The following is a 22448-nucleotide window of genomic DNA, read 5'->3' as shown; positions in this document are numbered from 1 at the left end:
AGAGCTTCAAAATAAAGTAAATAGTTGTTCGCTAAATACTTCAAATTTAAAATAATTAAGAAATCTTACTATTAAATTATATGCATTATCTTATTTAAAAAAGGAAAAAGGTATCGTTTCCATTCTAAACTATACTCAAAAAATTGAAACCACACCTAAACTATACTAGTGACCTATTACACACCTAAACTATAAAAAAGTGAAACTATTTATACCCTGTTAGGCTACCACCACTTGCATGTGGTGTAGTGTTTTACACGCGCTGCCACGTCAGTAAGAAGTATCACTTTTTTACAGTTAAGGTGTGTAATAGGTCACTTATATAATTTATGTGTGGATTTGACTTTTCGACTATAGTTTGGGGTGGAAACGATGCTTTTTCCCTTAATGTTTTTAGACGTTTACTTTTGTTATTTAATAGGCTGGACGCGCCTAAAATAAGTGTAACACACGCGACTTAGAATGGGGGTCGCGGGGAGGTAATAATATCACTTTTTTATAGTTAAAGTGTGTAGTAAGTCACTAGTATAGTTTAGGTGTGTCTTAGACTTTTCGGGTATAGTTTAAGGTGGAAACGATGTCCTTTTCCTTTAAAAAATTTAAAACGCGGTAACATAGGGTGTAGCATATAACTATATTACCTTTAGTGATAATTTTTGTGATATTTAGAACTTGCAAATAGACTAAAATTTTATCTTTTTAATTATTTTCTTATCTTTTAGTTGTAATTTTTTTTCTATAGGTATACAAATTGGGTGCATATACTTTTACTCATTGAATATGATACTTATTAGAACTTTGAATGAAATACATGGCTCAATGATAATAGAAGATCCAAAGATACCTAACTTGTTCCATAATAGCTCAATTAAAAGATTGCAATATTATGAATAAAACTTGAATTCCAGAGGCTACCTTACCAAAAGTGATGGAGTAAACGGATGAAGTTATCCGGTGACAAAGTATAAGTGAATAACATGATTTAAATTTTGTATCAAGGAAGCCTACAAGAATCCAGATCGATGACAGGAACATACTTGATTTTACCCCATGGTGTGCATCCAGTTATGCAATGGCAAATAGAAAATATTTGATAATCGGATGAAAGGACACAATTGCCATGCGTGAAAACTAATTTTACTCTTGAGGAAGAGGAGGAAATCAGATATGCATTTGGGTAACAATATACGAATTTTGTGGAGTATTTAATTTATTTACGTACTCACAGAAAATCTAAACAGGCCTCAAAAATATAAAAGACCTTCATTATTAAAAAAAGATTAATACCCTCGGCAATTTTTTACAATTATTATATAAACATAACTAGCATGTTTAAACCCTAAGCCTTTGTTTGGATGGTGGTTTGTCATGATTTCACATTGTACGGTACAATATAGTATCGTATGGTACAGTACAGTATGGTACAATATAATATTTGGATGGACTGTATCGTTCACTGCGGTTTAATAATAATTTTTTTGTTTGATTTGATGGTATGGTACTATATCACAACACGTAAATTTACTAAAATGCTCCTAATTATTAAAAATTTTAAATTTATTAAAAATTATTAATAAAAGGAAACCTGATTGGCCAAAGAAAGAATTGAAATTAAAGATGTTCATGTGCAATACAGCCCTGATCTACCAAAGAGTTCTAAAAGGTATAAACTGCACCTTTCTTTTACTAGTTATATCATGCGTAGAGACTTTAGACAAGGGAACAAACTGATAATCTAGCTAAACTAATTGTTCTATAATGATATGTATTTGCTTATAATTATTTTACATTGTAATAGCTGCAACTTGCAATTTACAAGTATTGTACTACCAAGTGCCTTAGTAGATCAGAATTTGGTCATGAGAGGATTTCACCAAGACATAATTGTTTCTTCTGGCAGAATAATCATCAATTTCTTAATCACAATTCACGAATAACCAAGAAAATTCAACTGTGATAGAAATTAACCTTATGGCAATAGTCTACACAATTTTACAAACCTCAACTCTAGTAATATGATTCATAGTGAGGATATATATTGATAACATAAACTAAATGTTCACATCTGTCTAACATTAAGATACACTTGTGATTCTGGAGCAAAACATTAAACATCCACGACTGTTCAAGAAACAATTAACCATAAATATTACATTTTACATTGAGAAACCTATCAGCAGTATCTATTATCAAGCTACAAAGAGAAGAGCATACATTTGGCAAGTGAATTAAATTTCTCAACAATAACCTACAGAACCAAAATAGTCTATCTTTGAATTGGCTATCTGCACGCTCTTTTGGTGCTCTATCTTGGGACAGTCACTGATACGATTACCAAGCCCACCACCTGCATTCATGATTGCCTCAATGTTGTTCATGCTGTATTCGGATACCTGTACGTATTAATAAGATAATCTTATTGCTGGAACTAAAGTTGCTTGTTTCTATTGAACAACAGTTTTTTGCCTGGTGTGTTATACTTGAGAGAACGAGGGTAGAAAGATACAATGATGAGAAGAAAAGAGTGATAGAGTAACAAGAAGCAGTTGCAGCAGTGCAGAGAAATTGAAAATCAATTACTACTGTGCAGTTACAAAATTAGTTACTACTGTTCTGTTCACAAAGTTAGTTACCTAGTTGTTAGACAGTTAGTTGTTAAGCTGTTAAGTGTAACTGATCTTAGCTAAGTGAGCACTATAAATAGTTGATGTATTCATTTGTAACATTCATTCAGATAATACAATTCATTCAATTTCTCCCTAAATTCTTCTTCTCTGATTTTTCTCGGCTGATGCCCTAATTTCAGCTTCATCTTCTTAGAGTATTTTATTCCTAGATTAACAAGTTCTACTTCAATTACTTGCTATACCAATTGGTATCAAAGCCACTGATTCTTGGCTCAATCAATCATGGTAGTTCGCGATAAAAATCCAGATAAATCGAATGAAGAAATGGAAGGCAAGTTTTCTATGATCCAGGATCAATTGCAGAAGTTAATGGAGGGAATGTCGAGCATTCATGAGAGAAACATCCAAGATGATAAGGAGCTTTTAGGGATCAAGGAAACCCTTGGATCTATGGTATCGAAGGAAAAAGATAAGGATCAAGGAAGAGCTGAATCTTCAACTATCAGAAGTTGCCCAGTAGGTATGCAGCCTGAAGGAAAGAATAAGGAATTCCATGGAACTGGCAATGTAATTGGAGGTAATGGACAATTCTTCATTCGATATTCTAAGCTGGAATTTCAGTATTTTTCTGGTTATGATTTGCGTACTTGGTTGTACAAAGTTGATCAAGTTTTTTCTATGGAAAAGATTCCCTTTGCACAAAGGATTAAAGTAGCCTAAATTCATTTAGATGGTGATGCTATTGCTTGGCATAGAGCATATATGAATTCTCGACCCTCCTCTAATGATATCTCATGGACTGAGTATGTTTTAGCCTTGAATGAGAGGTTTGGGGATGGATTTGAGGATCCAATAGAAGCATTGAAAAACCTCAGGCAAACAGGTAGTGTTAAGGCTTATAAGGCTGAACTTGATAGATTGTTGACTGCAGTTAATCTTTCAAATGAGAATGCTATAAGTTGTTATCTGGGTGGGTTGAAACCTGAGTTAAATAGGGCAATTAAGATTCAAGCACCAAGAACATTATCACAGGTCTATAAAATTTCTAGGTTGCAGGAAGAGGTATTTGAAGCATAAGCTAGTTCTTGGGGATTAAAGGCAATACAAAAAAGGGGTACTGCCATTCTACCCAATCTACCTTCTTTTAAAACTAATAACCATCAGAAAAATACATATCAGCCTGCTATATCCAAACCAAATAAACTCAAAAGATTGACTACTGTAGAAATAGATGCTAAAAGGGCTAAAGGCTTGTGTTTATTTTGTGATGACAAGTATGTTGTTGGCCACAATTGTAAAGCCAATAATCAATTATTCATGCTGGAGTTAGTAAATGCGAATGCAACCTTAGAATGGGAAGGTGATGAGGTGCTGGAAGAAGGTATTCAGTGTACCCAAGATGTTGATGAACTTATGGCTATTTCATTACAGGATTTCACAGGTGTCAATGGTTATCAAACTATTAGGGTAACTGGCTATCATTATAAGTGGTCATTGCAGGTCTTAATTGACACTGGGAGCACCCACAACTTCATTGATCAGGAAATGGCTAAGAAGCTAGGGTGCAAGGCTTGTGATATTTCTGTGCAGTCTGTTAGTGTAGCTGATGGCAGGCAGGTGCAAACTACTTCTGTTTGTAAGAACTTGCAGTGGTTACTTCAGGGTACTACTTTTGCATATGACTTTCTGTTGTTGTCATTGGGTAATATGGATATTGTATTAGGTATGCAGTGGCTAAGCACTCTTGGTAGAATTCTTTTTTACTTCAAAAATAGGACTATAGAGTTCAAATACCAAGGGAAGAAGCATATGTTGAGAGGAGCAACTAGTCAGCTCAAATTTTCAAAAGCCAGTTCCTTACTCAAAGGTGGAGAATCTGAGGCTCAATTCTATATAATGGATATCATGATGTTGCAATTTCTGATACTTATTGCTACAGCATTTAGGCTACATAAGATGCCAGTGGTAAAGGTATTGGAGCTGTGTTGATGCAAGAAGGGCATCCACTTGCTTACATTAGCAAATCTCTAGCATCTAAACATCAAGCTATGGGTGTTTATGATAGAGAGCTATTTGCTTTGCTATTTGCTGTCTGTAAATGGTCTCACCATTTGTTAGGCAGAAAGTTTATTGTCAAAACTGATCAGAAAACACTCAAATACTTACTGAATCAGTCTATTCACACTGACTTTCAAGTGGCTTGCATATCCAAGCTAATGGCATTTGATTCCTGTATTGAGTATAAGAAAGCGATGGAAAATAAAGTTGTTGATGATTTATCCAGGAAGCTTGATGCTAAGCTGTTAGTATTCTCTGTGTTAGGTCCTCAAGGTGATTTATTGGATAGAATTAGTCATTCTTGGACCACTGCTCAACACTTACAGGATATCATTTCTAGAGTTCAGCTTTTACCTTATAAATCTTTCACTTTTCTTAACAATAAGTTGAGGCGGAAGGAAAGGTTAGTGGTTGGTAATGATGAGCAGCTCAAGAAGGATATTATCTCCCTATGGCATGACTCTACTCAAGGGGGCATTCTGGCATGGATGCCACTATTAAAAGGCTCCAATCTTTGTTCTATTGGAAAGACTTGATACATAACACCAGGAACTTTGTTAATAGATGTGATATTTTCCAGAGGCACAACTATGATATGGCTGCAAATCCAGGTCTGCTGCAACCTTTACCTGTTCCTGATGGTGTTTGGACAGATATCTGTTTTGATTTTGTTGAAGGGTTGCCTAAATCCAAAGGGAAGGAGGTGATTTTAGTGGTAGTAGATAGACTGAGCAAGTATGGTCATGTTTTGCCCTTAGCACATCCATACACAGCTCAGTCAATTGCTCAATGTTTCCTTGACAATATCTTCAAACTGCATGGTATGTTCAACACACTAACAATTGATAGAGATCCTATCTTCCTTAGTGAATTTTGGGAAGAATTATTCAGTTTACAAGGGGTTCAGTTGCAGAGATCTACTGCATACCATCCTCAAACTGATGGTCAAACAGAGGTGTTGAATAGAACCATGGAGACATACCTAAGGTGATTTTTCTCTGACAATCCTAAGGATTGATGCTCTTACTTTCCATTGGCTAAATGGTGGTATAACACAACCTATCACACTACTATAAAGTGCACATCTTATGAAGCTTTATATGGTCAAAAACCTCTCATTCATCTTCCCTACTTGGCTGGTGAGGCTTCCACTAAGATGGTTGATAGATTATTGGCTGCTAGAGAAGCTATTATAGAGTTTTTAAGGTTCCACATGTATAGGGCTCAGCAAAAGATGAAATACATTACTGATAAACATAGGTCAGAGAGATTATTTGCGATTGGTGACTGGGTCTACTTGAAACTTCAACCCTATAGACAGGTGTCCTTGGCTGTGAGAACCTTTCCTAAGCTAGCTGCTAAGTATTATGGCCCCTATGTTGTTGATGCCAAGGTTGGTGCAGTACCTTATAGGTTATTGCTTCTCTCTGATGTTCTCATTCACCCAGTCTTTTATGTTTCTCAATTAAATAGGTATCATGAAGTTCCTTCTAGCATCTACCACCCTCTTGTTATTCAGCTATCAAGTCCATACTGTCCTCAACCTAAAGCTACTCTAGATAAAAGGTTGGTTAAGAGAGGTAATAGAGTTATTGGTCAAGTTCCGGTGAAGTGGTCAGACATTGAAGATACATAAGCTACTTGGGAACTTGAGTCTGAATTGATGCATAGGTTCCCTACATTTCATCCTTGAGGTCAAGGATCTACTTTAGAAGGGGGTATTGATACAATGATAAGAAGAAAAGAGTGATAGAGTAACAAAAAACAGTTGCATCAGTGCAGAGAAATTGAAAACCAGTTACTACTGTGTAGTTAGAAAATTAGTTACTACTGTTCTGTTCACAAAGTTAGTTACCTAGTTGTTAAGTTGTTAAGTGTAACTGATCTTAGCTAAGTGAGCACTATAAATAGTTGATGTATTCATTTGTAACATTTATTCAGATAATACAATTCATTCAATTTCTCCCTAAATTCTTCTTCTCTGAATTTTCTCAGCTAATGCCCTGATTTCAGCTTCATCTTCTTTGAGTATTTTATTCCTAGATTAACAAGTTCCACATCAATTACTTATTATTGTACCATAGAAGAAGAAGAAGAAGAAGAAGAAAATGGAAGAATATAGAAGAGAAGAGAGATTGTGAGTAGAAAAACGTGAAAATAAATATATAATAGGGTTAAAATTAATATAGGGTAAAAAGGGTAAAAAAGGATTAGACAATATTCTAAAGGGTATAACTCGAAAAAGAATAACTAAACCATGGGATACCACCAAATTGGTGGTTCAAAAAAGTGAGGGTTTTCATGGTACCCTAACCATGGAATTAAATCATACCATACCATATATTTTGACAAACAATTAAAACAAACATGGTACTGTTACTAACCATACATACCATACCATACCATGAGAAACCACAATCCAAACATACTACTGATTGAGCAATATGGTAGAAGACAAAAAATCTCAAAACCCTAAACCCCAGATAGAGAAAACTAGCACTGACCTCGACCAACAAGGCTGGAACCACCACCGGATGAATTCCCTCCCCTACCATGTAAGAACAATTGCAATACTGATAACCCAAACACAACACCACTCCTTGAACAAAATCAATATGCTAATATCCTCAAACCAAAATCCCCACCAATACCTTGTGTACCACCAAAACCTGTCATTATGCTACATGGTGAATCTAATATCAGTTGGAAGAAATTTGAAGTTAGAGCGCTCATTATTCATGAGAATCTACAATATGTTATTGAAGGAAAATTTTCGTATGGCAAGACGGACATTAATGAATTAAGAAAAATTATTCCAGGCTAATGAGAAATTAGAATGAATATTGTATAGGTGTCTTAGATTCAAGGCATATTCTACTGAGACTTACTAGTTTGGAGGATTATGTGCACATGCTTTCCACAATAGCATTCTATGTAAATTCTAAGGAGATGTATTGGTAGATGAGGGCACTCAAATGGGATCCATAGAATGAATTAGATGTAGAAATAGAAATTAGAGTAGCGTGGATATCATTTTTGGACTTACCATCAAATTTCTTTTCAAATGAGGCAATTTTCGTTAATGCATCTATAGTATGGAAACAACTTACAGTAGATATGGCTACGAGGAATCAAACGAGGCCTAGTTGTGCTAAACTCTAAATAGAAGTTGACCTGGTGACAAAATTAACTCAAAGAGTGAGGATCAATGGGGAAGATGATATAATAGGAATGATCAAGTCAAAGTAGATAAAGATTCAATATGACTATATGACAAAATATTACAAGGAGTATTGCTTACAAGGTTCATGATGAGGAGAGTTGTTGGACTATTCATCCAGAACTGTTAGAGATAAAGCAAAAGGGAGGGCATAAGGTGAAAGATTTGAAAGATAAAATAAAAATAACCACTGGGACGATAGCTAACCAAAGAAAAGTTCTACCAAGTGGTTGTATGGTAGGAAATAATCAATACAAATAGGAATGGTTTCCCCAAAAAATAAATATAAGAAGGACAAGAATGGACATATCCAAGGAGAAATTAGATACAAAGCTGAGAATCCATTTAATGTACTAAAAAAATGGAGAAGAAGTAATGCAGAACAATGAGAAGGAACATATGGATTCTACAAGAGAAAAGCACAAAGGAATAGGTGACTCAGACTTTTGGCAAAGCAAGGCAGAAATCATCAGAAGATAACAAGGTCAAAGAGTATGCAGAAGTAAATAGTGTGGAAAGAAAAGATGAGGAAAAACCTGTACAAACTGTAAAACATGTATTGGAAATTGTGGATCAACATATTCAGATAATAGATAAGCACATAACAACTAAGGACGGGTTAAATCAAGAAAAAACCAGTGGTAGAACAAGTGCAAATATAGAAACAAGGTGACAAAATAAAGAAACAAGTTGATAAAATGGAGGAAGGTACAATAGTAGTGTCAGAAGTGGATAACAAAAGGGTTTTACCTCTAGCTTTTAAATCTAAAGTTCAAGATAAAAGTTGTATGAACATAAAGGGATGTTAGTGTCATGACCTAATTCCTGAGTCATGATGGCTCCTAATTTATCCCACCAGTAGGTAAGATGAACCATAACCCAAAGCTATAAGAAATAAGCTAATTTGGCAGAAAACGGCATAAATATCAAAACTATGTAAATAAAAGCTTACAACAACAAATCACGAAACAACAATAATACAAAAGATAAATAAGATAATTGTACCATCTTATAGCCTAGTATTATCAATACAAGATCCAATAAACCAAGAGAATATGATATTATAATAGTCAAATGTACATCAATCTTAAAATGGAAAGACTAAGCAAAAATAGAAGAAGAAGAAAAGGTCAACTTTGACTTTGAGAGATCACCCTATCTCCGAACTCTAGTCAGCACGATTGCAGCGTCAACGACAATAATTAATATCTGGATCTACACAAAAAAGGTACAAATGTATAGTATGAGTACCAAAACCATAGGTACTCAACAGGCATCATCGACCGACTGAGCTAAATCATAATATATATATATAATAACAATGCTAGACAAATTAGCTTAGTCCAGGTAATAGGGTAAACCTAGAGTAATGCTTCAAATAATGTAAATAAATAAATAATTTAAAATAATAACATAAAATAATACACAACTATCACTACAAATTAGCCACTATAAGCCAATGAGTGTAAAAAAATAAATAACCCAATGCGGGTCCCCATAAGACCGAAGATTGCAATCAAAGAAAAAAGTAATTGAAATTATACTAATTAACTATATCCCAACTGTGAATCCTTTAATACCACAAACACCAAACTCGAACCGGTTCCATAACCGTCATAATTGGCCTCTCATTATCGGATACAAACCGAAACTTATATAATCATTGCCAGAATTAAACTGGAATTCATATCATCATTTATCGGAGTTGACCTAGAACTCATATCATTATTTTCCAGACTTAAATCGAAACTCATATCATCATTTGTCGGACTTGTATCAAAATTCATATCATGGAAAATGTTGGAATCGAACCATTCTTAAGATTATAAATCGTCGGACTTGAATTAGTACTAGTGTCAACTCCTAAGTACCAATCTAGCATAAGCATCATGTTTCTAGTCTCTTCAAACTCTAACATATACATTTAAAAAATATAACACGCCTTTAAATTTTACAAGAAGCTAATGATAGTCTTGACCTAAAATGGACCGAAGGGTCTACTTCTAATCTCTGAAAATCCATTCTAAGATAAATTCTACCCATATTATGCTTTGGTATCTAATTTTAGTACTGGATATTATATAAGCCACATTTAGTCCTAAGGTAGTAATTCTACCTAAAACATTAGTAACTAAGTCAATTATGTTTAATTTGTGATTCCTTAAAAGGCTAAATAATCCAAATTATACTATTTACTCTCCAAGACCTAATTTTCAACCCATATCTATCACATTATCAAAAATACACTATAATTAAGCCCAATCTAAAAGAAAGGTAAACCTAGCCTACCTGAATGCCGAATAAAGCCCAACAAAATCTGCTAAATCTTTGATTTTTCCTTTTAAGAAGCTTTTGCATGATGCCACACTATCAAAATGATAGTCTACTCATCAAAACGTGAACAACAACATCCATATTGTATTTTTGTGTTATGGGTCCAAAATTACGTTAAAAAATCCCATGTGGTGCCTACTTGCGGATCACACTTTCAAATCCATCAACACGTCTCTCTATGCTCAAGAAACATTTACCTTAAGAATGAATAAACTTCAAGCTCAAATCGTGCTAAAATCAATCCACAAATAATCTAGGGATTTTGAAAAATAATTGAAAAATTAACCATGAATTTAATAAAATCTTACCAAGAATTCAAAGAAGAAATGAGTAATCCAAGCTCCCAAACACCCCCAAAATCACCTATTAATATTTCTCCCTAGTTTCCACACTTTCTCGGGTTCTTCACTCTTGAAATGTAATACTTGAGTTCTGTGAATTTTTTAATGTGATTCGACCATTTGATCTCTCTCCATGATTTTTTACGTGATGTTTTTGAGGTGTCTAAATAATTGGCATAATTCTCAATGCATTATAGTACAATTTGTATGAGTTTGTAATTTTGAAGGTTAAAAAGGCTTCATAGTTGACTTTAGTCAATATTTATTGCTCTGTATGTCAAATGATAAAACACATTGCGCCAGCAGATTGGAACGTTAATTTTGGATTGGTAGCATGGTTGGTCTAATTTTATGACTTTTGTATCTCATTTTAACTCTCAGTTTGAAAAATTGTGAAATTAGGTCTTGGGGGTCAATTCTGTGAAAACAGTCTCTTTTCAAAAATCTAATATTGCCTTTGAGTTTGAAGCATCAAATTTGGTAGTATAGCATATTTTATTTGTGTTATCGGGATTCTGAATAAATCCCAAGGGGTTGTTTGAGACTTGAAAAATTTTCAAGTCCAGCTGGTGCAGCCACTAAAGCGCTATTTTGGCCACTTTAGCGGTGGACGCTTGCTGCTTTATCAACTAGATCTCAGCTGAGAAGGGTGCTTTAATGGAGGCAAGTCTGCTTTATTTAACTGGAATGGGTGTGGATGCCGCTGAAGCGGTACTTGATCGCTTTAGCGGTCAGTACTGGTACAGTATATAAGTACTTTTTGCTCAATTGTCCACCATTGTTGAGGTTTTGAGGTTTGAATTTTAGAGTTTTTAGGTGATTTCTTTCATTTTCGAGCTTGGGTAAGCTCTAAATCCTTATTTCAATTATTTTACTATAATTATTATCATCTAAAGCTTGTTAAAACATGATTTCAAAAGTGAAATTGGGGAATTTCGGTCTAGAAGGCCTAAGATAGTTTTCTTCAAATTTAAACCTTGTCTTTAACCCATTTTCACTTGGGTTTTCTTCTATGGCTTCCTTTAATCATATGTAATGTATTTATGAAAAAAAATTCTAATTTTATCCTTTTTTTTGAAAACCCATTTTGAGGGTGGGCAATATGGATATCATTGACTTTATTTTGACACTAGATTCTATACTTATATGCTTTAGTTAATTTTGAGATTGTTTTAGAGGGGAAGGCTCTGTGTTGAGGGTTGTTGGATTGAGTTTTCTTCATTTGAGGTAGGTTCTGACTTAACTTTCTTTAGTTCGGGCTGGGTAGTTAATACTAATATTAAAGCATGTTACGGATATGGATATTAATTATAAAAATTGTGTTATTACTTTTATGTGCCTGTGTGGGGGGCTATGTTGTTGTTGGTGGTGGTTTGAGACATTATTTGCTATATGTGACCATCTGGGGTCTTATATGATGTTGTTGGACTGGTGTATACATATTTTGTTGTTTCTTATTTGTGGAAATTGCTTAAGCTGGGGGTTTATGTGGTATTAATTACATATTATTTGCATACCTTACTCTAATGAGATATGGACTATGTTGGATCATGGATGATTAGCCTATTGAGTGGATTCTAGCTCACGTGCTTGTGTATTGGCTGGATTTAAAATTCTTATTTTAGTTTGATTGTGAGCATTACATCATCATAACATATATACATTTATGAAGCATTGGTACCACTATAGGCATATTAGTTTTTCTGATGAAAATGCAACATCCTTAAAAACCTTCTATCGAAGACGTGCTGGAGAGGATTTATAGATATTGGATTAGTATTGGTATGGATTATGGATTGTATATAGATTTTGAACCCCCCCATAGGTCCTACATCAGGAAGAGTTCTTGGTAGGTGTATATGGAGGTTGTGCAACAACCTCAAACATATCACATCATCATCATTATTATCATTTTCATTGCATTTCATACATTGTGCACATGTTGTATTGTTCCTTTGTGTTGATTTGATGTCTACCTATTTTTGTGCTTCTTTTTTTTACTTGTACTTGATATATGTGTTATAAATAGAACTATTAGTGGAGCAGTGTAGGCTATGGTTTGGGACTTTTTCTTATTGCAGGTGACGTGTCCATAGTGTGTATTTATATACTTTACTTTCGACTTTGCTCAGTCGGCCTATGATACCTACTAAGTACTAGTGGACTATACTCATCCCTACTATGCCTTTTTGATACAGATCTAGGTATGAGTGAGCAGTGCAGTAGCTGATTTCAGGTGGTTCTTAGAGTATTTTCGAGGTAGTTGTAATACCCTGATCGTTTCTTAAGCCTAAATCCATCTTTTGAGTGAATATGGATGACTTGCAAATTGATTGTTGGTTATCTCATGTTGTATTTTCCTAAATTATACTTTCTATCATGTGGAGAATTGGATAAGCTTTCAATCGACATAAGATTCACCCGAATCGAACACCCGGTAAGGAAGTTAGAGACATTTTGTAATTCTCCGAGACTCTAACCAATAGTGCAACCATGAATCAAGATCTTAAGAAATAAATTATAGTTCTTTGGTTGTTTTCTAATCAAGTATGGTGTGTATTAAGGCCTTAAAGATGTCCTAACGATTGGGCGAATCAAAACATTCCTTACCGATTGAATACTTAGGAAGGATATTGGTATAGTCAACTTCAAACGAGTATATCTCTCATTATACTTAGAATTTTTGAGCTCATATCAACAGATATATAGTTTAATTATTTTCCAACGATACCAATTTCTCCAAAATCCGATATCTGAGCAAATAGTTATTCCCATTTTACTCCAGCATGTCAAGCAGGAAAACGGTGACGACGGTTCTGACGGGCTGTCACATTTCTAACGCCATTTTTGACGATGTCGTCACATTCTGATAACATTTCAGATGATGTCGTCAGCCCTGGGTAAAAAATCAAGAATTGGACCCCTTTTTGTGACGACCATTCGTGACTGCCTATCATGGACCTGAAGGCCTATCACGGACCTGACGGCCTATCACGGATGGCGTCAAGTATATTTTTCCAGCAACTCAAGGACATTTTAAAAAGGGTATTTTGGTCCTTTTCACTCATTTTTAGCCTCTATGTATATACTAGTAGTGGAGAAAACCTTCACTATCTCTCATTCTCTTCCAAGGAAAAGATCAAGAAACTAGGGTTTTCTTCTAAAATCCTAAATCAAATCTTCTCCAAGAAATTTAAGAATCATCCAAAGATTTCACCAAGTTGTCCAAGAATCAAAATTTTCAAGTCAAACACATCAAGAAACTTAGCTCAAAAGTGTGAAGAAGAGTTCCCAATCAAGCTTGTTTATCTTAAATCCATAATTCAAGGTATGTGGGGTTTGAACAAGAACACTTCTTTCGTTCTTGTGCCCAAAGATTCTATTTCTACTATTGAACTTCATGATTTTTCAAGGTGGGTTTACACCCAAATTACTTTATTAATGATTTATGATAGTTGAGCTATTCAAGATTGATACACATGACTATTTCATCATTTTATTTCTTAAATTGAGAACTTAAGCCATGAGTTGAATATTGTTATTATGAGTTGATGATTTCCGAATGATTTTAGACAAGAGTCATGATTAAAGCTTTTCCATGAGAAGTTTGATTATTGAATATATATATTAATATTTGAGCTTGAGAGTCAAAAATGAGTTCTATGATGTTTTCTTGAAGTTTTTGATACATGACTATTTTATAATTTCCAAATTATGACTTGATATTTAATATTGTGAATTTCATGTTCTACCATGAGTTGGTAATTCAAGTGCTTTCAAGACATGTATCAAGCTTTAAGCTTCCTTATGGAAAATTAGATTGTTGAGTATATTGAGTCATAAGAATGAGTTGTTATAATGAGTCTTGATATTTTCTCAAAATTATTGATGTTGCCATGACTGAATGAATTGATACATCTTGATGTTGGGAAAGATTGTTTGATTTTGAGTCGAGTTAGGAATCCATAGTTGTATATGATTTACTGATGAGATATATTATTGTTTTGGTCTTTATGATAGACCCATGAAATGATATTGATTAAGCTGGATTTCCTAACGCATTCTGAGCTGAGTTTGGGAGGAGTATTTAACACTGAGTGAGAAATTTGGTATTTCCCTGAAACTACATGCCACCGTGGGATTGATGTTGATAATTGTGGGCCAAAGGTCGAGTGTGGGATTGTGATTGTGAAATTAAGGTTGTACTCCCTGGCAAGAGTACGAAACTTCCACCAATGTGGGGTTCTCTTCTTAGGAGGGAAATACATTGGACTCCATACGGTTCACATGGTGTAGTTATGTCGGTTATAAGAAACTCCCAAGTCCATAATAGTCCAAGTTTTCATGAGTTACCGAGTCACTCTAAGTCATGATTTAAAGAGTTTGAGTTGAGTATAATGATTTATGAGATTTATAATGTGTGTACTACTATTGATGATTTACAAGGAATATATTTCAGTTAATTAAAGCGAAGAAAGTTGTTATCGTCAGCATGCATGATTTTCATAATCATTTATGATATTATTGATAACGTTGCATTGCAACCCCCACATACTCAGTACATTCCTTAAAGTACTGACCCCCATATATTTCTATATGCTACAGTGTCTTATAATGTAGGTGCAAGTTGTAGCGCAAATACCGCATTTAGTCAGTCCGTCACTCCCATTCAGCAGGTGATGAGTCTTTTTGATTCGAGGGATTAAGTTGGTTATACATTTCGAGAAGTATTGTATTTTTCTTATTTTAGTCGTATTGAGCTTAGATAGTTGGTAGTCATGACCCGGCTATCTAAGGTCAGTACCAGTAGAGGCTTCATAGACAGTCAGTAGAAGTTGATGTATTCAATTTCAGTTTCATTTGGTAAAAGTAGAGTTGTAATCTTGTAAAGTTCATATTTATATTGATCAAGTTTAGAGAAGTTCTATATTTTCGCTGATTTTATATAGATTTAAGCATTTTATCTAGTAAATTACCAATTAAGCCAGTAAGAGGGTTAGCTTGGGGGTCACTTGTGCCCCTAAGAATCGAGTGACATCTCGGGACCCAAATTTTGGGGCGTTACAAGCTTGGTACCAGAGCACAGAGTTCAAGTGTCCTAGGGTGTCTATGAAGTCGTGTCTAGTAGAGTCTTCTAGAGCGGTACGAAGACGTCTGTACTTTTCTTCGAGAGGCTACAAGACATTTAGAAAAGGTCTCCATTCCTTCAAGTCTTAGATCATGCTATAGAAAGGTTCTTTCAGAAACTTATGCAGATTCTTATCTTCCTCTATTCAGGGTATCCCCGCCTTATTTTCAGGGTATTAGAGACAGTCAATTTCAACTCTTTGCAGATAGTACTTTCTTAAGCAGTCTCCATAAATATTTATGGAGTTTTAAATGATCTAGAAAGTATCCTATTAGTTTCTTATCATGCCTTTCTTATGAATCTGCAATAAGCCCAAGTTAGTTGCGCTTCCAGATTCCCTCTCAAAATCTATAATGATAATATATACTTCTTTATCCATGTACTGTTCTTGAGGTAACATGATCTGCATGTTTTAATTTTCTTCCCTGACAATGCCCTTAGACTTACAAGAGAGAAATTTCAGAAGTTTCACAAAGCAGCCTGAGAAGAGCTTACCAGCATGTTATGAGCTTTCTAAGTTTAATATTATGCCCCCTTCCTTATGATTCTTTCAGTTGAGACAGAGTAAGATGCGTATTCTTAGATTATCGAATATTTTATGGAGAGTTTCTACCTCTCGTACCCTTGTTATCATCATGATGTTGGAAATAAAAAACTAGTGAAGCCTGGTGAGGCCTATTTTGATTCACTAGTGACTCTTTGTGTATCTGGTTTCCTCATGCTGGTTGGAACTGGGTTTAGAGGTATAGTGGCAAGAAAGGCGGAAGGTGTGATTTATTGGAAGTATGTATAGCCAAGCCTTTTGTATTTGATCGAGTTAGTGATGAAGTGTTATTATTCTTGTGTGTCAGCTTATGGAAGAAAAAGAGAAGGAGTTATTGATGGAGGTGAATAATAGTTTGCTTAAGGTATGAAAAGAGTTGTTAATGGTACGTTGTACAAGGACAAGTGTAGGTTATGAACGAGGATACCTAGTGGATGAGTGTTGTTAACTTAGGTGCTACTGAGATTACAAAGGAAAGTTAAATTGAGGCTTAGAAAGTTATGAACTAAGTTAAGCTGTATATGAAGGATAGATAGTAATGATGATTAGAAGGAGGGTGCGTTGATGGATTATAAATGAGAGAGATCATATGATTATGACCAATTATTATTATTAGGGGGTTTAAGTGGACTAGTGTTTATTGATGTTTTGTTTTATAGTTTCTAAGTGAGAATTGTGTGTGTGAGGTGGAGTTGTAAGTTATGCTGAGCACTAGGCATTAAACTTGGATGATTGGTGGTTATGAAGGTGGATGTGATGATTTCTTAGTTAATAGTACTAGTTACAGGGAAGTGATCTAATAGTCTTGGACAGTGTAGGCAAGAGCTTGCGTCTGGTTGACTTGTAATTAAGTTTAATTCTATGTTCTTGGTGAGAAATTTTGCCTAAGGTTTTATGGGGTTGTTTTTTTTATTTTTTTTCTAGGGTCATTGTATGTGGTGTAATTAGTAAGTGTCGTGGAGTTGCTAGGTGGAGGAAGACTAGTTAGGTAATGAATGATGTTCCTAATAATTGAGTCAAGGAGTGTGATGGCTTTAGTCTAAGGGGTAGATAGTAGAACAGGTAACCAGGTTAGGTTGTTAGGTTCTAGTAGGTATGCCAATTAGTTGTGGAATAGCTGTGAGAAGGGTTACTGCTCGACCCATTCTTATTTCAGTATTTTCAGTCATTCTTGTATTTATTCATGCTTTGCATTTTGATTCCACGATCATGATTTATGTCCAGGTATGCCATAAATAATCCTGCCCTCACTTAATTACCAAAATATGGAGTCTCAGACCTTTCACCGATTGGAATCATATTTCATAGTTACGAATTCCCAATTTAGGTCATGCAATGAATGACTTATGTACTCGAGCTTTGTGATATGTTCAGTTCCAATGTTCAAGTACTATTTTTAATGATCAGAATTTAGATTTATATCGTGCATGTCCTCGTTCCATATTTCTTTGATGGGTTTATGATGTTAAATCCTCTATTCCTCAAGCCTCAGTTGAGTGTCAAGTTATTCATAGCATCTATTCATATGTCATATCCTCATGCTCTAATCTTTTAGTTATCTTTCCTTACCCAAGATAGTGGTGATGAATAGTCGTTTAGTCGGAAGAGAGGAGACATTTCCTTATCAATGATAGAAGGTGGCATGCTTACTTTAGCTAGACAGTAAGGTGAAGTAAGATTGAGGCTAAGTCTTTAATACATGTTATGGTTAGTTGAAGTTTAATGTGTTATGATTGGGAAGATTGTGGTGTATTCATTTTGTGTAATTCATGAGTTGGAAGGAATATTGGAGTGAAGCGTTTGTGTAGGACTTGATTAGCTAGGAGTATGTCAGGTATGCTTGAGGTGAGTGCATGGAAATCTTTCTTGATAAGAGGTGTGTAGGGTATGAAGATAGGCTTAAATGTCGTGTTTGTGTGCATGCGGATGGGTGTCTTTCGCATCAGTAAATGGCTAGTACTAGGTGGATTGAAGTGGTCGAAGTGGTAATGAGAATTACTCTTGAAGTGAGAGGTTGTAAGAATGTAGATTTATAGGAGCTCATGATTCATAATGGGGTTATCTGGTGAATCTTGTGGTTCTAGGTTAGGCATGAAGATGATGAGGGAGTTTGGTTTGAGGGGATATAAGTAGATGGAAGTATCGGTGTCATGTGAGGATTGTAAGTTGAATCGATCAAGTATAGTATCAGAAGGGTATAGTATAGTCGATTGAGTGTTTGAGAAGTGTGGTTAAGTTTGAGAGTAAGGATTTGTCTTGCTTAAAGCTTAGTACTTTTATCCTGACTTATGATTCATACGTTTAGGTTTCCAGTTATGGGATTATGGTAATTTTATGATCTCTGATTCAGATGTCTTGTTTAGATCTTGCCAAAGTTTTTTACTCCTTCAGACTATTAGAATTCCTTGGGAGGGTGTTGAAGAAATCCTCTACTTAAGTATGAGTATCTAGTACAATTCAGTTTGCATAGCTAGCAACCCAGTTTTTAAAATTTGGCAGATAGGTTTCTATGGCCTTCTATTTTTTTTTGAACTAGTCTGGTCTTACCACTCAAAGTTTCATAAGTACGGGCAATCCGGTAAGTAGTTGCTCGTACCCAAAAATCTACGAATTCAGTTCAGTATATGTATCAGGCATCAGTTTCAGATTTGGATATATAATTGTGATTCAGTCTGTAAGCATTCATTTAACAATCTTTGTTTTCCAAGTATTCTAGTCCAGACAATGTAATACCCATTCTGTAGTCTTATCCTTGTTTCTCATGACCTATGCCTGCATAAATTATCTCTTCGCCGTCTATAAGTATGATTGCACCCTTGTAACATCAAGTGAAATCTAAACTCTTAGTATGAGCCCACTCTTTAATATAGGGAGAAGGCAAATCAGCTCAGATTCAGTCGAGAATTACAGTTGTCCTCTATCTATTCTTTTCTAGTCTCGGATCCAACTGTATAGCTACTCTCATCATAAGTTTATACATTCAACGAAGTACTTCAAAATTTAGAAAGATATAGATTTAAATTAGCAAGTTTTTTCAGCTGTGTGTCTTCAGTTTTCTCTATATTCTTGGTCAAAAAGCAATATTCGAGGACGAATGTTTCCAAGGGGGAGATATTGTAATACTCCGATCATTTATTAAGCCTAAATCCATATTTTGAGGGAATATGGATGACTTCCAAATTGATTGTTGGTTATCTCATGTTGTATTTCCCTAAATTGTACTTTCTATCATGTGGAGAATTGGATAAGTTTTTGATGGACATAAGATTCACCCGAATCGGACACCCAATGAGGAAGTTAGAGCCAATTTGTAATTCCCCGAGACTCTACCCAATAGTGCAACCATGAATCAAGATCTTGAGAAATAAATTATAGTGGTTTGGTTGTTTTCTAATCAAGGATGGTGTGTATTAAGGCCTTAAAGATGTCCTAACGATTGGGCGAATCAAAACATTCCTTACCGATTGAATTCTTGGGAAGGATATTGGTATAGTCAACTTCAAATAAGCATATCTCTCATTATACTTGGAACTTTTGAGCTAATGACCTATAATTAGATATATAATTTAATTAGCTTTCCAACGATACCAATATCGCCAAAATCCAATATCGGAGGAAAGAGTTATGCCCATTTTACTCCAGCATATCAAACTGGAAAACGGTGACGATGGTTCTGATGGGCTGTCACGTTTCTGACACCATTTTTGACGACGTCATCACATTCTGACAATATTTCTGATGATGTCATCAGCCCTGGGCAGAAAATCATGAATTGGACCCCTTTTTGTGACAACCATTCGTGACGGCCTATCACGGACCTGACGGCCTGTCACGGATGGCGTCAAGTATATTTTTCCAGCAACTCAAGGACATTTTTAAAAGGGTATTTTGATCTTTTCTACTCATTTTTAGCCTCTATATATATACTAGTAGTGGAGAAAACCTTCATTATCTCTCATTCTCTTCCAAGGAAAAGATCAAGAAACTAGGGTTTTCTTCTAAAATCCTAAATCAAATCTTCTCCAAGAAATTAAAGAATCTTCCAAAGATTTCACCAAGTTGTCCAAAAATCAAATTTTTCAAGTCAAACGCATCAATAAACTTAGCTCAAAAGTATGAAGAAGAGTTCCCAATCAAGCTTGTTTATCATAAATCCATAATTCAAGGTATGTGGGGTTTGAACAAGAACACTTCTTTCGTTCTTGTGCCCCAAGATTCAATTTCTACTATTGAAATCCATGACCACCAAATTACTTTATTAATGATTTATGATAGTTGAGCTATTCAAGATTGATACACATGACTATTTCATCATTTTATTTCTTAAATTGAGAACTTATGCCATGAGTTGAATATTGTTATTATGAGTTGATGATTTCCAGTTAAGAGTCATGATTTAAGCTTTTCCATGAGAAGTTTGATTATTGAATATATAGATTAATATTTGAGCTTAAGAGTCAATAATGAGTTCTATGATATTTTCTTGAAGTTTTGGATACATGACTATTTTACAATTTCCAAATTATGACTTGATATTTAATATTGTGAATTTCATGTTCTACCATGAGTTGGTATTTCAAGTGCTTTCAAGACATGTGTCAAGATTTAAGGTTCCTTATTACAAATTGGATTATTGAGTATATTGATTCGTAAGATTGAGTTGTTATAATGAGTCTTGATATTTCCTCAAAGTTATTGATGTTGCCATGACTGAATGAATTAATACATCTTGATGTTGGGAAAGATTGTTTGATTTTGAGTCGAGTAAGGAATCCACAGTTGTATATGATTTACCGATGAGATATATTATTTTTTTGGTCATCATGATAGACCCATGAATTGATATTGATTAAGGTAGATTTTCTAACGCATTATGAGCTGAGACTGGGAGGAGTATTTAGCACCGAGCGGAAAATTTGGTATTTCCCCAAAACTACGTGCCACCATAGAATTAATGTTGATAATTGTGGGCCAAAGGCCGAGTGTGGGATTGTGATTGTGAAATTAAGGTTGTACTCCCTGGAAAGAGTACGACGCTCCCACCAATGTGGGGTTCTCTCCTTAGGAGGGTAATAAGTTAGACTTCATGCGGCTCACATGGTGTAGTTATGTCGGTTATAAGAAACTCCCAAGTCCATAATAGTCCAAGTTTTCATGAGTTACCGAGTCACTCTAAGTCATGATTTAAAGAGTTTGAGTTGAGTATAATGAGTTATGAGATTTATAATGTGTGTACTATTATTGATGATTTACAAGGAATATATTTCAGTTAATTCAAGCGAAGAAAGTTGTTATCGTCAGCATGCATGATTTTCATAATCATTTATGATATTATTGATAACGTTGCATTGCAACCCCCACATACTCAGTACATTCCTTAAAGTACTGAACCCCATATATTTCTATATGCTACAGTGTCTTATAATGTAGGTGCAAGTTGTAGCGCAAATACCGCATTTAGTCAGTCCGCCGCTCCCATTCAGCAGGTGAAGAGTCCTTTTGGTTCGAGGGCTTGAGTTGGTTATATAGTTCGAAAAGTATTGTATTTTTCTTATTTTAGTCATATTGAGCTTAGATAGTTGGTAGTCATGATCCGGCTATCTAAAGTCAGTACCAGTAGAGGCTTCATAGACACTCAGTAGAAGTTGATGTATTCAATTTCAGTTTCGTTTGGTAAAAGTATAGTTGTAATCTTATAAAGTTCATGTTTATATTGATCAAGTTTAGAGAAGTTCTATATTTTCGCTGATTTTATATAGTTTTAAGCATTTTATCAAGTTGTTTACGAATTAAGCTAGTAGGAGGGTTAGCTTGGGGTCACTTGTGCCCTTAAGCACCGTGTGACATCTTGGGACCCAAATGTCGGGGCGTTACAATAGTGGTTGCTCAACACTTCCAGAGTCAATCTTCTACCCAATTTTATCTAGTTTATGTATTGTTTTGTTTTCATAGACAGACTTATGTTTCTTCTTGGATTATTAGTTGTATTCTTAGACTTTAAGTTGTATGTAGATTGTTTCTACATTGAGATACGAGGTTTTTGGGGTGATTTCTGGTATCATTGCTATGTATGTTTCTGCTATTTTTGTATATATATGGCTTGACTTTGTTCTAGAAGTCTTGTCTTGAGGTTTGGTGTTGTTTTCTAATTTCATATCAGTTTGGGTAATTGTCTTACTTGTGAAGGCTTGTCCGA

Source organism: Capsicum annuum, chromosome 1 (assembly GCF_002878395.1).
Source record: "Capsicum annuum cultivar UCD-10X-F1 chromosome 1, UCD10Xv1.1, whole genome shotgun sequence".
Classification (NCBI taxonomy): Eukaryota; Viridiplantae; Streptophyta; class Magnoliopsida; order Solanales; family Solanaceae; genus Capsicum; species Capsicum annuum.
This window is presented reverse-complemented; position numbering follows the sequence as displayed.